The sequence below is a fragment of the Podarcis vaucheri genome (assembly GCF_965113315.1).
Source record: "Podarcis vaucheri genome assembly, chromosome: 4".
NCBI lineage: Eukaryota > Metazoa > Chordata > Lepidosauria > Squamata > Lacertidae > Podarcis > Podarcis vaucheri.
This window is the reverse complement of record NC_138762.1, coordinates 51,847,128-51,863,002: the sequence shown is the minus strand read 5'-3', so window position 1 is coordinate 51,863,002 and position 15,875 is coordinate 51,847,128. Positions and strand designations below refer to the sequence as shown.

Here is a 15,875-nt window from a genome sequence, read left to right as displayed (position 1 = left end):
CAGAAGCCCACATGCACATGAATTTTATATATTCATTCATTTGAAAATTTATAACCAGCTCTGTCATAACATATAGCAAGGTGGGTTACGACATATAAAACAAAGCACAATAAAATGATTATATAAGTAGCTGTAAGACATAAGTAAAAATATTAATATATATTGGTTAGTTTAAATAATAATAATAACTATGTGATGCCCTGTCAAAACAGTACAGTTTTCAGAAGGCATTTGAAATAATAATAGGAGTGTCATGTCAGAAAAATCTGCTGTTCTGTCACACAACTGGAAGGCTGTGAGTGAAAACCACAAAGTTCTGGAGATATGAAAGGAAAGCATGAAAAGCCATTTTTACACTTTGCTTTCATGGTTCCCCACCCTTAATAGAGTCTGATTTTTGTCACCACAGATTAGGTGGCGGTGTGTGTGATAAAATGACTGAATGTTCTCTCTGGGATCATAGCTCACCAGTGCAAACAACAATATTCAAATGATCAATATTTTTCATCATTAATCAACATTACTAAACAGATGGGATTTGTTCAGCATGTTGGTGGGGAAGATAGGTGAGAGTTGCTATATTGTGGGGTCTGCTCTCCCCTCCCCATCTATAACTGGCTGTATATTTTCATCCTCAGATTACCAGAATTCCACTGAAGGTAACAGTATATCTGTATTTAGGGGGCTGTACTCTGCAATTTTTGAAGTGATGCCAATTCTTTTTATGATAGGCTTTACTGTGCTGTTGTGTGCGCTAATCTTCTAGGGTTGTTTGCTTCTGTAAGGTATTGTTATTCTGCCAAGGATAGTGCTAGATGAACTTCATGTTGCTCTGAGCCCTTTACAATTGTGAAACTATGACTTTGTGAACTGCACATTATAAATGATTTCCCAGGAAATGCATCATTTTAAATGTGCATATACTTCTGTAAATGTCAAGTTCATTTTTTCTGGTTCCTCCTTTTTTTGTTGGGGGAGTGTCTGTTTTTAATTTGTTATTTCATTAATTATAGTTACTTTTACACATTTTAAAGACAGCTACAAAGTGCACCTAACTAGCAAAGGAAGCATAAAAGCAATGTTTGGATTAATGATTTCAAAGGGGATTCAGCAAGGATTTGAGAAGCCATTCACAATACCAAATCGAGATAATAGCGACTTAATGGACTTAATGGCATGTGAACAAAGTGCTTGAAAACAGCACACTTTGGGTTTGTCACAGTCAATTTCACTTAAAACAAAATATGTTCTATTTTTACATTTTACATTTAAAGCTATTCTGCCTTAGGTTTTTATTGCTTCTTCTGGTTTTGTATATATTACTGTGACTATTCATAACAATATCAGTGCTTAAAATCTATACATTGAGGCAGGGTGGTGATAAAATTCACTGTTCCTTCCTAATTTGGAAGGAAGAAAACAAACAAACATTGAAACCATAAATCTGTACTGACCCATCATATCTGAAAGTCACTGTCACAATTCATTGTCCTGACATTGACTAAATAAAAGGGAAGGATTGTGTTTGCATGAGAGGAATTTTTGTCACAGGTCACTTCCTTATATGAACCAAGGTGGGACAAAATGTTGACTCTCAGTTTGCTACCCCATTCACATGTGGTGTGAATTATGGATATAAATGAGATGAGGAATACTGTTGAAATCTGCACTGCACAGAATAAATTTGGATGGGGTGGGCTTACCATTTTTGTGCACACAGACATTTGGTCTCCTTGTTTTTAAAAGCTTCTCTCTCTCTCTCTCTCTCTCTCTCTCTCTCTCTCTCTCTCCATCTGAATCAGGCCAAAGGCCCACCTAGTCCAAAATCCTGTTCTCACAGTGGCCATCCATACTATGGGAAGCCCATAATTAGAACAGGCTAGTGTTGAGCCCACAACTGCCCTCTCCCTACACGTGATCCCCATCAACTGATATTCAGATGCATATTGCCTCTGATAGTGGAGACCATCTCTACCTCTTGTGGGAGCAGATTCCATATTTTAATTAGGTGCTGTGTGAAGATGTATTTTCTTTGTTATTTAACATGGGTGTTATCTTGAATAAAATACTGGGGAGCAGGTAAGCCCTGCCCTGCATAATCAGTCACAAAACTTGGTACACACACACACACACACACACACACACAAATTTAAATGGCAATAGCCATCAGCTTTGTGGAGGGCAATGAGACCTCAGCCCCTAGGAGTTGTCTCCTACAGTCCTGAATATTCCAACATTTAGCTTCATTGGATGGTCCTGGGTTCTAGAACTGGAAGGGAGACTTAACATCTACTTTCTCCTCACCCTGCATAATTTTATAAATCTCTAACATGTAACATCCCTTACTCATCTTCCCCCTTCAAACTAAAAAAAGCCCCAAATAGTATAACCTGTCTTCATAGGATAGTTGTTCAATTTCCTTGATCATTTTGGTTGCCTTTTCTCTGAACTTTCCAAGCTATATGACATCCTTTTCGAGGTGAGGCAACCAGAACTATACACACTATTCCTAGTGTGGTCACACCATATATCTGTATCTATTATGATAGTGACAGTTTTATTTTTGATCTCTTTCTTAATGATCCATAATGTGGAATCCACCTTTTTCATAGCTGTTGCAAACTGGTTGAACATCTTTATTAAATCTAAAGTATTGTTTCTGGTCAATTACCACCAGTTCAGATCCCATAGGCGTATATATGAATTTAGAGGGGGGTTTTGCCGGGAAATGCATTACTTTACACTTGCATACATTACATTCATTTGCCATTTTTCTGTTCATTTGCTCAGTTTGGAAACATTGCAATCACAGAGAAACCCCAGAGCAAACCAGATGAGCAGTAAAGAAATGAAATGGGAGAAATCCCCTTGTCCCTAAATAAAAGTTTACATGAATCATAGCTAATTAAACAATGAGGCTTTCTCTGCATGGAGAAAAGGCTTAAGGGAAATTTGACACCAAAACTGTTGCGGTGGAAAAATGAGAAGAATGACTGATTATCTTCCAAGGCACTGGTGCCCACAATCAATAGATTCAAACTGAAGTACAGCAGATGTAGACTGGCTATCGGGGCGGGGGGGATGATGACTTCCTAATTGTATGAATGGCTGAGCAACGAAACAGGTCTCCCAGTGAAGTTATATAATTACCTTTTGAACAGATTTGGATGGAGAATCTATCAGGAAAGGTTTGTGCATAGGATATCTTGCCAGTTTAGAAGTGTGAGCTAAATGACCCTTGGTTCTCTTCCATCTCTATAATTTGAATGGCGTACACTCTATTAACACAGTAATAAAAGATACGTTACAGGGAGAGCTGCTGATAATGTCAACATTTCATTAGTGACACTGCGATTAAATTTCTGTCAAGCTTAGGAGCATCAATTATATGTTAGGATATGAATCAAAATAAATGGCAAAATTGATTTAAATAGTCTATGTTCACTATTCCTAACTTAGTTCTTGCCTACAGTTAATATTTTATGCTGTAAACCTGTTCTTAGCAATAAGTACTTCATACACACATAACCAGTTTGTGAAGGATTTCTATCATCATCTGAAAGCACAGGCACAAGTGGCATGTGCTCCTATATGGCTCCCTTTCCGGTCCTCATCACTGTTGCAGGGAAAGGAATCATGTACTCATGCAAAGACTCATGCCACATAATCCTTTCTGTTGCAGTCAACAAAGAGAAGAAGGTTGGGTAGGTGACCCTTCTTCCTCAAGCTGCCTTAGGGTGTTCACTGGGAAGCAGATATTAACATCCCTGACTTCTTGTACCACCTACCAGTTATGAGCAAGGTAACCATGCTCATTCATGCATCCAGTTAGCTAAATCAACCAGCACCACATCCTTGCTTGCTTTAACACTGAGAGGTTGGTGGGAAAGGTGTCCTCTTAGGCCAGTTGTGAACCTCATCCCCAAATATTCTGCTCGGTCCTCAAGCAGGAAACTAACTAGTTCACCATGGATATATATTAGGATGGGTGGGTCACCATGTTGAATCCAGAGACACAGTTGAGAAGGTGGTGGTGACACATTAAGGATGCCTCCTTCTGATTGCTTGGCCTTCTCAATAAGACATTGGCTCCAGGCTAGTGTGGCTTTATCCCAGTTTCGGATCAAAAACCAAAGAGCAACATCCAAGCAGCCAGTATTATTCAGGGAACTATTATTCAGGGAATGTTCACCATTAGGTAGGTTAGCTAGATGGATGGATGGATGGATGGATGGATGGATGCATAGTTTGGCATAAACCCAAAGAAGATTACCAGGCAATTACGTTGAACTATGGCAAGAATTAATCTGTCGGTGCAAGACAGATTGCTAAGTAAATAAGGGGGGAAAAATGATTCAAGAAACTCAATACATCTGATAAAAGCATCCCTGAAAGCTGTAGTTACACAGCTCATTTAAATCCCTTTTCAAAAACAGCAGCATCACCAAATTACTAACTAACTGGAGCCTAAAAGTTCTCTATTGGAAAGCTAAGCAATTCTACAGGGTTATTTCAAATTATATTACATGTGCAGGAACTCAGTGAAGAAGGCAAATTCTGCATCCCACTTTCCCCTACAAGACCTTCTGATACAATAATGCAATATGTTTAAGGAAGAAACAGGAATATTTTATAGACCAGCAAGACTGAATGGGATTAGGATTTTATATGATTTCTTACTTATCTCACTTTCAGGTACAAATTTATGAGAGTTCTATATTAAAGTTGAAGCATTTCTTCATAGTTGCTAAATTGACATGTTGTCTAGCATCTTTAGTTAAGTTTGCTATAACAATTTCGCTACTGTAATGCTCTACGATTACATCTGCACAGGCGTGCAAACCCGAATAAAAAGGGTGGGCAGGTAAGCCCGCCCACATAATAAATCACATGACACGGTACACACACACACACACAAACACACACACACACACCATTTGAATGGCAATGCCCATCAACTTTAGGGGGCCCCAACCTCCTCAAATATTTTATTGGAGGGGATGAAGACCTTTTAGCCCCTAGGAGTTGGCTCCTACACATCTACATAAAAATATTCTGTCACTGCCACTTATGATGACCATACCAACTCTGCTATGAACACTTGAAGGACTGCTGGATCTGCTAAAATGAAGGATGAAGCAATAGCAACTTAGAAACCAGGAGGGCCTTGCTGGAAGTTGATTCACAGAATGTGTTACTCATTTCCCTTTCAGATTTCTCTACTAACAAAGATTAACATAAACACAGCATCAAGCTGTGTTACTTTTATTGTTGTTAGCTGCTCTGAGCCCGGCTTCAGCTTCAGCTGGGGAGGTTGGAATATAAATAAAATTGTATCATCATCATCATCATCATCATCATCATCATCTACTAGTTTATTATATTAGTAGCTTTCATTGTTAAAGATGCTTTCCAGAAATCCCAGATATCCTTAGATTAGGTAACACTAAAATAGTGACTTGATCTGTAATAAGACTGTGATTTTCAACACAGTGGCCTGGTTCACATGACACACTGAGCCAAATGTGTGGACTTTCACAGATGAGCTCACAGTTGATTTGTTTCTTTCCAGTTTTTGTTGGTTTTTTTTTTTTTTTGCAACTCTGAGCTAAGTGATAAGGCTGAATAGCTTGAAAACCATTTGGCTAGGTCCAGTTTGAAACAAACATTATTTCTTCCACTGATTTCAACTCATGACATTCAAGGCACCAGAGTCAGCATGTAAATTAGGAAAATGAAGAATTCATTAATCCCAACTTCTTCTAGACAATGGATCACACCTAATTATGTGCAGCCTTAGAGTTATGTGACAATCACAGGACATTTTTTTTTCTACACTGCAGTTAATGAATGTGAATGAGAAAAAAAACACATGTTCAAATCTCTGCATTTCACATAATACATTAAAGCTATTCTGTCAAAAAAAATGACCTTAAATGTCTCCTCTAAATTCATAAATACGTGTTTCAATTTTCTCTGAATAAAAATCTGCTGAGTAACACTGTTTGTCAGGCATCACACAAATAATAAAGGTACTGGCACCCTTTTAGCACATTTCTTTTTCTCTCTCCCCCTCCACAAATCAACAATAAAATTAATAAGAATGGGGACATTACCTGATTGTGTGTTTTCTTCAGCAACCCAAATGTGTTAAAAAGTAATTTTTCATGAATATATTTTCACATTTCATTGAACACCTAGTGATACTGATGAGAACAAATACAATTTGATCGCTGCCTCGCATAAACCTGTAAAAAATACAATAATATTTTCTGAACTCTGCATTATTTTCTGAAATCTTAGCATCATTGGCAGTCAGATCCACATCACTCTAAAATGGGGCACAATGGCTGAAAGTATATGTGAAATAAATCGACTCCCCCATTAAAATAATAACAACAACAACCCAGTTATTGTATGGAGAAAAGGAAATCAACAGCAAAAATTAGATTAGCAAACCAGGGATTGTTCAAAAATAAGAAAGTGTCTGTCTTACAAGTGAACTTTAATAATATTTAAAATATTTATTCTCAATCATACATGCATAATAGGAAAAACTTACATAATGATTGCATAATGCTGGTATGAGAGCACAAACACTTTAAGAAAGCTTTAAAAGCTGTGCTTTTTTTGTATTGCTTTTTTACTCTGGAGATGATCAAGGAGGAGATGATCTGGCAGTAAGTAGTCTCATTTAAATAATTATTCTATAAATAGTTAAATAATTATAACTAGACCTTGCCTAGTGATAAAGTACATTGGTTGGTAGCTTGGATCCTGAAAACAGCTGCTAAATGCATATGGTAGGTGAAATCTGCAGGGTCCAGGGCTACAGCACTAAAACATTATCCTTTCTTTCTCCCTGGCATGTGGGAAAGGGGCTAAAAATGAGAGTTCTGAGACACAGGGATGGTAGTGATCAGTGAATGTAATAAAACCCCAATTTCCAAAACTCAACAATTACAAAATTCATCCTGTTGTTAGGTCTAATGTGGTATCATTCCTAAATTAGATGTATCTAAAAGACTGATTCATATTAATAGATCTTGATTTGCATTATGAAAACAACAACTCAGGTAATAAGCATGCGAGAAACACAAATATGGAACTCCTTGCGCTGTGATGCCTCCCAATAGCTCCATAGTGTCAACATCAGTTTATACGTTAATGCAGTCTTTCTCAAATTTGAGTTCCGAGGTGAACTACAGTTCCCATCATCCCTGACTACTGGCCATGCTGGCTCGGAATGATGAGAGTTATACTCCAACAACATCTGGGAAACAAAGGTTGAGAAAGGCTGTGTTTAATAATAAGCAACAAATTGGCAACCTGTGGTTTGCACCATTTCCCAGTGATGTAGCACCTTTATCAAAAGATTACCGTACACATAATCCCAGCACAGGTTTATGGTCCTATGTTATGGACCCATGGAGTTCAATTAAGTTCACTCAGAAAGGTAAAAGAAATTTGTGCACAGATGATGATTGCAACAACCTATCTCTTTAATCACTCTTGTAAGAATCTGTCTTGAATTGCTTGATTTATATATAAATATAATGGTGAACTTTTAATTTGAAGGTTGGGGATTTTTTTTTAGGTGTGGTGTTGTTTAGTTTTCCTCAGTAACTAAATTAAATTGTCCATCAAATTTAATCAGTCAGTTTGTGACAAGGTATCCCATGGGCACGTTTTACTGTAGGTGTCATTATCATTGCCTTCATAAATCACCATAATAGAACTCCATAGTGCCAGGCTGTTGCAGAGCATCACATGATAAATCCCTAATAAATTGGTCTGGATTTTCTAAAATAAGAACAGCTCAATCTTCTGAACATAAAAATACGAGAACAATACTGCTTCCTGGCGCAGAAACAAACAGGTCGGGTGTGTGTGTGAAGTGCATTTGTGAGACAGACTGGAAATGCAGCATGAAGCCACTTCCAGCTAAAAGTCTGGTGTAATTGCCAGAGGTTGGGAGGAGTGAGAAGACGTTACTTAGGTGCTGTCCCATACCTCCCCACCCCTTTATTCTCAAGCAAGGCAAGAGATAGATCAATGAGAGACAGCCGGAATTGGGAGTGGCCTAGTTTGACGGTTCTTTTGGACAGAAAAAGAACTTTGTCAGTGGCAGCAGCTCGGCAGTGGCATAGCAACTCACTGGCCTCATAGAATTGCAGATTTGAAAGGGACTCAATAAGTCATCTGCTTCAACTCCCTACAGTGCAGAAATCACAGCTCAATAATCATTTCAACGTAGTCCATTCCACTGTTGAGCAGCTGTTATAATCAGAAAGTTATTCATAATGTTTAGTTATTCATGATGCTTGTGCCATCTTCCATGTGGCAGCCCTTTACATATTCAAAGATATATCTTTTCTTAGTCACTTCTTCTCCAAGCTAAACACACCCAGTTCCCTCAAACATTCCTCATAAGGCTTGGTTTCCAGACCCTTTGTGAACTTAGCTGTCCTCCTCTGCGCATGTTCTAGTTTGTCTTCTTGAACTGTGGTGCACAAAAATGAACACAATATTCCAAGTGGGATCTGGCGAAGGCAGAAAAGAGTGGAACCAATGACAGATCTTGGGGCCTCAATTTTTTTTTGGCAACCTGTGTGACACCAAAATTCAACATACCCACCCTTCTTGCCTTCCATTCCACCTGCCCACAGACTGTCTTGCCAGAGTGGTGCATGCTCCCGCTTGGACTACTGCAATGCGCTCTACGTGGGGCTACCTTTGAAGGTGACCCGGAAACTACAATTAATCCAGAATGAGGCAGCTAGACTGGTGACTGGGAGCGGCTACCGAGACCACATAACACCGGTCTTGAAAGACCTACATTGGCTCCCAGTACATTTCCAAGCACAATTCAAAGTGTTGGGGCTGACCTTTAAAGCCCTAAACGGCCTCGGTCCTGTATACCTGAAGGAGCGTCTCCATCCCCATCGTTCAGCCTGGACACTAAGATCCAGTGCCGAGGGCGTTCTGGCAGTTCCCTCATGTGAGAAGTGAGGTTACAGGGAACCAGACAGAGGGCCTTCTTGATAGTGGCGCCTGCCCTGTGAAACACCATCCCTTCAGATGTGAAGGAAATAAGCAGCTATCTTATCTTTAAAACACATCTGAAGGCAGTGCTGGTTTAAGGAAGTTTTTAATATTTAATGCTGTATTGTTTTTAACACTCGATTGGGAGCCACCCAGAGTGGCTGGGGGAACTCAGCCAGATGGGCGGGGTATAAATAATAAATTATTATAATTATTATTATTATAAGATTTTTGGTATCCTCAAGGCTCTGCACCTAGTGCAACTGAACTGGTCATGTTTGCCTAAATCTGCCTCTGGTGCAACTATTACCTTCCCATTCCACATTAGGATTATAAATATTAAGTGGATTCCTTTCATCCATTGCACACAAGTAAGCATGTTCAACCATCCACACCATGCAGTCAGGGCTTAACCTATCCAAGGGCATATCACTGCCAAGATTTCAGGCTACCTAAGTGTGGTTCTAGTCACACTTTAATGGCACCTCCTCATACCTCTATCAGTCCATCATCTTCAGATGCTACCCCAGCCATGCCTGTAGCAGTGATGTGGCTGGACATTTAAGAAAGAAAAGGAATCCACATTGCAGGTAATAAAATAAAAAATCCTATTTCAGATATATAGGTAGGCTACCTAACTAGGAATTAGCTGAGGCATGGTAAGCTTAGGGGAGAAAGTAGTAGGAAAGTTTGAAAGACTGCCAGAGAAATGTATTAAAGAGAGTTAAAATTAATACTGTTTGTTCAGTCAATTCTTTTAGTCAAGCAACAAGGCTTTATATTAATGTGTGTTCTCTGGTAATTGTTTTGAATACAAGGGAATGATTGGAAAAGGGACCAAAACCAAGTAAGTAAACTATTAGACTCTACCGCAAATCAGTGATGCATGGAAATGAAATGAGGTGGAAGCATTTAATAAGATGCCACAAATATATCTTTCCACTGCCCCCTAAAAAAGTTAAAATTAATATGCTATGTCAAAAACAGGTTTACCATAGACAAAAACTCAACATAAACAATTATGTTGGGGTGGATTCTAATCAGATGAATCACAACTAGGTTAGTAGTTGCATAAACTACATATGTTCATTAGAGAAAGAGGAAGAATTCATTTCAAAAGGATTTATTCATGGAGTTTGGTGCTTCTGACCAGAACAAGATTTTCCTGCTTCAAACTGCCTCTTTCACTTATGTATAAGCCACTCACGGAAGGCCATTGTCTTTTTAAAAAGCAGCTTAAAACCCCAAGTATATTCTGGTAATAAGGATATCATATCCAAATCAATTTATCATCAAGTTTTAGAGTGGTGTGTATCTGTTCTGAAATTTGCACATCATTCACAAATGCCTGGGTTAGACTGCCTAAAAGCTTCTGCAAATGTACATCAGGAGTGACATCATCATTGCTTGCCCGCACCATGTGACTGTAACATCATCTCACAGTCCACATCCTCTCTCATGGGTGCCTTCACTTCTTACCAAACTCCAGGATATTAAGCTAATTGGGGAATAACAAAACACTGGGTCATTGATCCACTATCTGCTCCACAGCAAGGACATGACAGGGTGGGAGGGGTACTCATGGACATCCTACTTAGGTTGATGCTCTGGCTGTGGAGGAGATCTTGAGTTGGTGTGTCAGGGCTTTGCCTTTCCAGTCTTCACTCTCCTCCCAACAGGCAGAAATCACCATTGCTAGAAGGAGGCATGTCTGGGTTGTTGTTGTTTTTTGCAGGGGTGCCCCCCACAAGTGATAGGCATCTTTTCTTTCAAGGATAATAGGATCCTGTTTTCTACTCTGACCTTCCTTCCAAAGGTGAAGCAGCTATACACTTGTACCCCACAGATACAACTTCACACTTCTCTGAATTCTTCAATGCAGATGTGCAGCCAGGCAAAGTGTAGGGGGGGAAAGCATTTGCACAAACATACATATATTCATGAAAATCACTTTGCAAAAGTTGCTATATTAAACAAAATTTCATAGAGAAATGTGCTTATTAGAAGAAATTCACACAAAAAATGTTTATGGTTTTTTCCCCTTTTAAAATTGCAAACTAATGTGGAAATGTGGATCCATAAATTTAAGCCAGGAAAAATGAGAAATTGACAGAAACTGAAATTGAGAGGTCCACCTAAGGAATGAAAATGGTGGCTCTGTAAATGAAAATATGCATGCAGATCCTATTGCAACAAACCATCTCTTTATAATTCCATTAAAACATTTGAGGAGGTGTCTTATATGCTCATTTGTAGATATAGTTTCATAATGAAGAACAGCCACATTGTGGTTGGCAGGAGTAAAAACAGCTTTACAATGCTGAAGGCGGTGTTGTTAATGGTTGGTGGGGGTGGGTGGGGGTGTGTAGTAAGTATTGTGCCAATAAAGCACCTTGAGTGCTACTTTGTAAAAGGTAACAGAATCAGGCAATTAGATTATTTCAATCTTCACACAAGTTTCTGTGAAGTGGTACTATTATTTAAAAGTTGCACCTCCTTAACATCTAAAAGATCTGGCTCATCAGTTCTCTGTATAAGCAAGTATGTGACTTAAAGAAAATCCATGCTCAGGTGGTCAAAATCTAAATCAGAGATGGGAAGTCTAACTCAAATCATTACATGTTGGATGAGGCAACATGTATGCCATGACAACAGTGTGAAGCAAGCCATTGGCTCAGTGAGGTTTCAGGGTGTCTGCCCAGCAGCTCAGAACAAGATTCTAAACCAGTCTGCAATGATATAAGGGCAAGATCCAAAATGGGTGCCATTGCTCCAGGTCACCTGATCCTGCTGGGCTAAAATTACAATTCACATGCAATAGGCTGCAGGCATCTGAAGCATATATCCAGCTGCATTACAATATTGTGTCCGCTTGGAGTATGCCAAGTGGTCCAAGAAATACATTTTCTTCCACCTTTCTCATCACAGGAAGAATGTGGATGCCATGAGTGGACCTTAATCCAAGATGCTATCCTTTTTTCTCTTTTTTTAACAACATAAATAAACTTTCTCCTCCACACCAGGACAAACTTCATCCACTGAAGTCAAGAAGAAACCAAAGTAAGCAGGTAAGGCATTTTGGCAGAATTGGGATCACCACAGGGCCATAGTTCATCATTAGAGCATTTTCTTTGCCCGGAGAAGGTTCAGTTATTGGCATCTCCAGACAGAGCTATCTGAAACCTTGGAGAACCATGGACAGTCCTTGTGGACAATACTGACCAATACTTGGTATAAGACAGCTTCCTTAGTTGCTATGATGCTACATACAATTTTTATATACAGTGTATCAAAAAATGTAGATTGCAGAAGAAACAAATGTACAATAAATGCAAAAGAGTTTCACCTAATAATAATAATAACTAATAATTATTATTATTCCTCACCCGTCTGGCTGGGTTTCTTCAGCCATGCTGGCCAGCTCCCTACAAGGAGCTGTCAGGGAAAAGAGAAAAGATGATAGGTTATAAGCATCCTCACAACAGAGGCAGTTTTAGGGTGGCCTGACCAGTGTGCTCCCTTGGGTGATGTGCTGCAAGGGGCACCAAAACAATGCTGTAGAGGAGAGTGTGGGAGGCAGGGGGGATGAATTCTAGCATTGCACAGGGTGCTGCTAATAGTGTGTGATAACTGGAATCACTTCCTAAAGAGAGGCACATATCTACCTGAACTGTGCATATCTGCTGATTGAAATTGAAAATGCTGGTGAAGACGGCTTAACAATTATGTTGTCAACTAATGCAGTAGTGTTGCCAATGTAATAATATCACTGTCAAAGCAATTTCTGAGCACAGAAGGTTTAAATAAGCTGTTGCCTAAATAAAGCTACGTAGGAACCAAACTGTAGACTTATTGTCTATGTGGTAGGGGGAACAATCAATAAAAAAGCTCAGGTAACAAATGGAATAGGGTGGATGTGGAGGAACTCCCTGAAACCACCACCTTGAAATAGATCAAGCTGATCTAGCTGAAACTTAGAGGGAGTCCTGAGTTCTTTAGGAAGGTCACAAGTCACATAGATGCTGCAATCCAGCACCCCGGGAGGGATCCCTAATGAACTCAGTGGGACTTACTTCTGAATAGATATGCGCTGGAATGCACTGAAAAAAAACTCCAGAGGGCTCAGATGTGACCCAGAGTAAGGTATGCCAGTGAGAACTCCCAAGGTGAATTAAACATGTGTTCCAGTTTCACAAACTGCTCTTGTGCCTCGTTTTCTATTATGTCACTTTAGCAACACACGTTTATTCAAGCCTAGTCAAAATAACATTATATATTATTAGTACAGTGGTGTTAGCATTATTAGTGTTGTTATTGTCCCTGCTCTTTGATGGTTGTTGACTTTCTCCCATTCTTTTCTGAACAACAATAGTTTATAAATAGCTTGCAGTGTAGCATAGTGAGGAAGTTGGTATGGGGGGGGGGGGAGAATTAGAAGTGGCACACCTCTTCTTGATGTAGGGTTGCAACCAATACTGTAGGTGTGCAGAGCATTACCACTGCACTCATACAAAGTGATCTACTTCTCTTAACCCTGCTGCCCTCTGTTCCCTTTCAAAATCTGCTCTGGAAGATTGCAGCAGCAACGTCCTCTTAAAATTAAAGAACTGGCTGTCTCTGCACATACTTTCAGCCAGGATTCTTTCTGTAATTCTAGAACCGAACTCATAGTCCTACCACGGAAATCCTTTCTTGATGTTCCAAACCTTCAGTTTCTTCATCTCAGCTGTCTAATAAAGAAAGAGAACACCTTTTTATTGTGGCTATTGTTAAATAATTGGGAGTCAGAATTCTTGAGGATCGGCTGCAAACCTGTCAGAGATCTACCAATATGTATGTTCTATTTTTATTTCCTTTTTTCCCTAAGCTGGCCTGAAAATGCCAACTGGCAGAGAAGGGTGAGGCATCCATTTTAGAAAACACCTTGCCTGATATTGGGGGACCTCAATAATTTGGACTATCAGAGCAGAGCAGCTAACAATACTGGAAATTGCAAGCATGGCTGAATCAACATATATGGTCTACTGAAGAAATGGGCACATTATATGAATTGAATGCTTTTCAAAATGGGATTCCTTTATTACCTCTTATAATAATTATTATGTGTTTGGGTGATTGGGTATTTTATGTTTAACACTAGGAGATTAATAATAATAATTATACATGCATTTTTATATAACTTTTCAATAAGCAAATAAGTGCAAATTTCCCGTATGGGCCTGTTTGGTCCAGTTCCAATGGTTCTTCTTTCCTAAATAATAAGACAAATCCTCTTGCCCATTTTGCACTAAACAATATCATAAATTGAAACTTATGTAAAAAAAAATACACTTCCCTCAGTGCAGAAGACTTTTGTCAAAGTCACTAGCAGCAAAGGTTACCAATAAAGAGTATGCTATAGACATGACTTGACAGTTTGAAACCAGATGACTGGCAGACACAATCGAGGCTCATGATACACTTGGTCTGTGTTTGTTTGCTTCCCTCCTGAGAAATGTCCTGGGAAGTTTAATTCAGACAGACCAAATATACACTGAAGTATGCTATCACCCATGTTGTGTGTAACTATACAGAGGGGTATTTTCGCCCTCTGTTTGACCTCCCCCTTTCAGTTATATTTTGTTCACATGCCTTAACTGTGCATCCAATATATCTTGTACCACTGCCTGAAATGGGACTTTCAGTAAGCCGACGCCACAAAATATCTTTCTCTGTAGTTTCAGTCTGCAAGGGGTGGGGGAATACTTTGGGTAACCTGATGCCATTGTAACACCTATTGGTTCACAGATGGACAGTCTTACCCACCTGTCAAAATGCCCCACCAGCTGAAAAAGGTTCTCAGCCCTGGTATAAAGTGGAAATGTTTCAATGATCTGCATGTATGCAGATACCCCATCCTACTCAGAATCCAGATTCTAAAATTAGCACTTGGATCATTCATGGTTTATATATTGAAACTCCAGAATATTCATTTTTGCAAGGAAGAAGAAAAAGAACAGCATTTGTGTAATTGTTTAGATTTTCAGAGTTTAGAGTAATGTGTTCAGCTTTGATGAATACAAAACTCATGGAAGATGCTGGATTTTTTATTTTTTTTTAAAAAAAGCAATTTCCTTTGTTTTTTATATCAGTCTATTTAAAAATAGCACCATGTTCTAGCTTTTAACACAAGAAAATATATGATTTTCTGATTGATTTTTTTATCCAATTGGGAAATTTCTAAAGTTCTTTCTTTTCAGTTTCCCTAGGCCAATGTCTATTAAGTCTATGCAATTGTGTCCTAAACACTCATATATTGATTACAGTGTTATATTTAACTGATGTTATTTCAAAGTAAAGTGGAACGTTACTATACCTTGAAGGGCATCAGCTTGAAGGATGACAGCTGACAGTTGTCTGCTGTATTCTCCATCAGCTATAGACAGCTTTCTTCAGGAGGGCCTGGGGTCATCTGAACCTGACACATGAAAGATCTTGTACTGTGTTTACATCAACTTCTGTCTCTCGACTGACAAAGCACTTAGGTAGCTTTGTAGCTGTGCGAACACTTGTCTGAGTGTAACTTACATCCTTCAAGCATTTCCTGGTCAAAGGTCTATTGCTTCTGATAATCACTGAGGTGGATAGATTGTGACATAACCTGGTTGTATTCGTGGTGAATTGAATCCCTCTTCATGGAAATAAGTGAAACAAATAGTTGCTTCCTGATAGAAATCCTGTGTCTGGCATAACAATTATGTTTTTGCATTTCACCACAAAGCTTTCTTTTTTACTTTATTTTGTGGTATTTAATCTTTTGAAGTTCTTTGTATACGCTAGGGGTGTATGTC

General features: G+C 39.0%; 1 long non-coding RNA gene across 1 annotated transcript; it reads right to left on the bottom strand.

The window, feature by feature from the left end:
* Window positions 1-2,223: 2,223 nt before the first annotated feature.
* LOC309531133 lies at window positions 2,224-15,544 on the bottom strand. Its single transcript, XR_014219098.1, has 4 exons — window positions 15,401-15,544; window positions 13,492-13,775; window positions 6,117-6,248; window positions 2,224-3,278 (listed from the first exon to the last, which is right to left on the bottom strand). It is a non-coding gene; the product is annotated as an uncharacterized lncRNA (long non-coding RNA).
* Window positions 15,545-15,875: the final 331 nt, after the last annotated feature.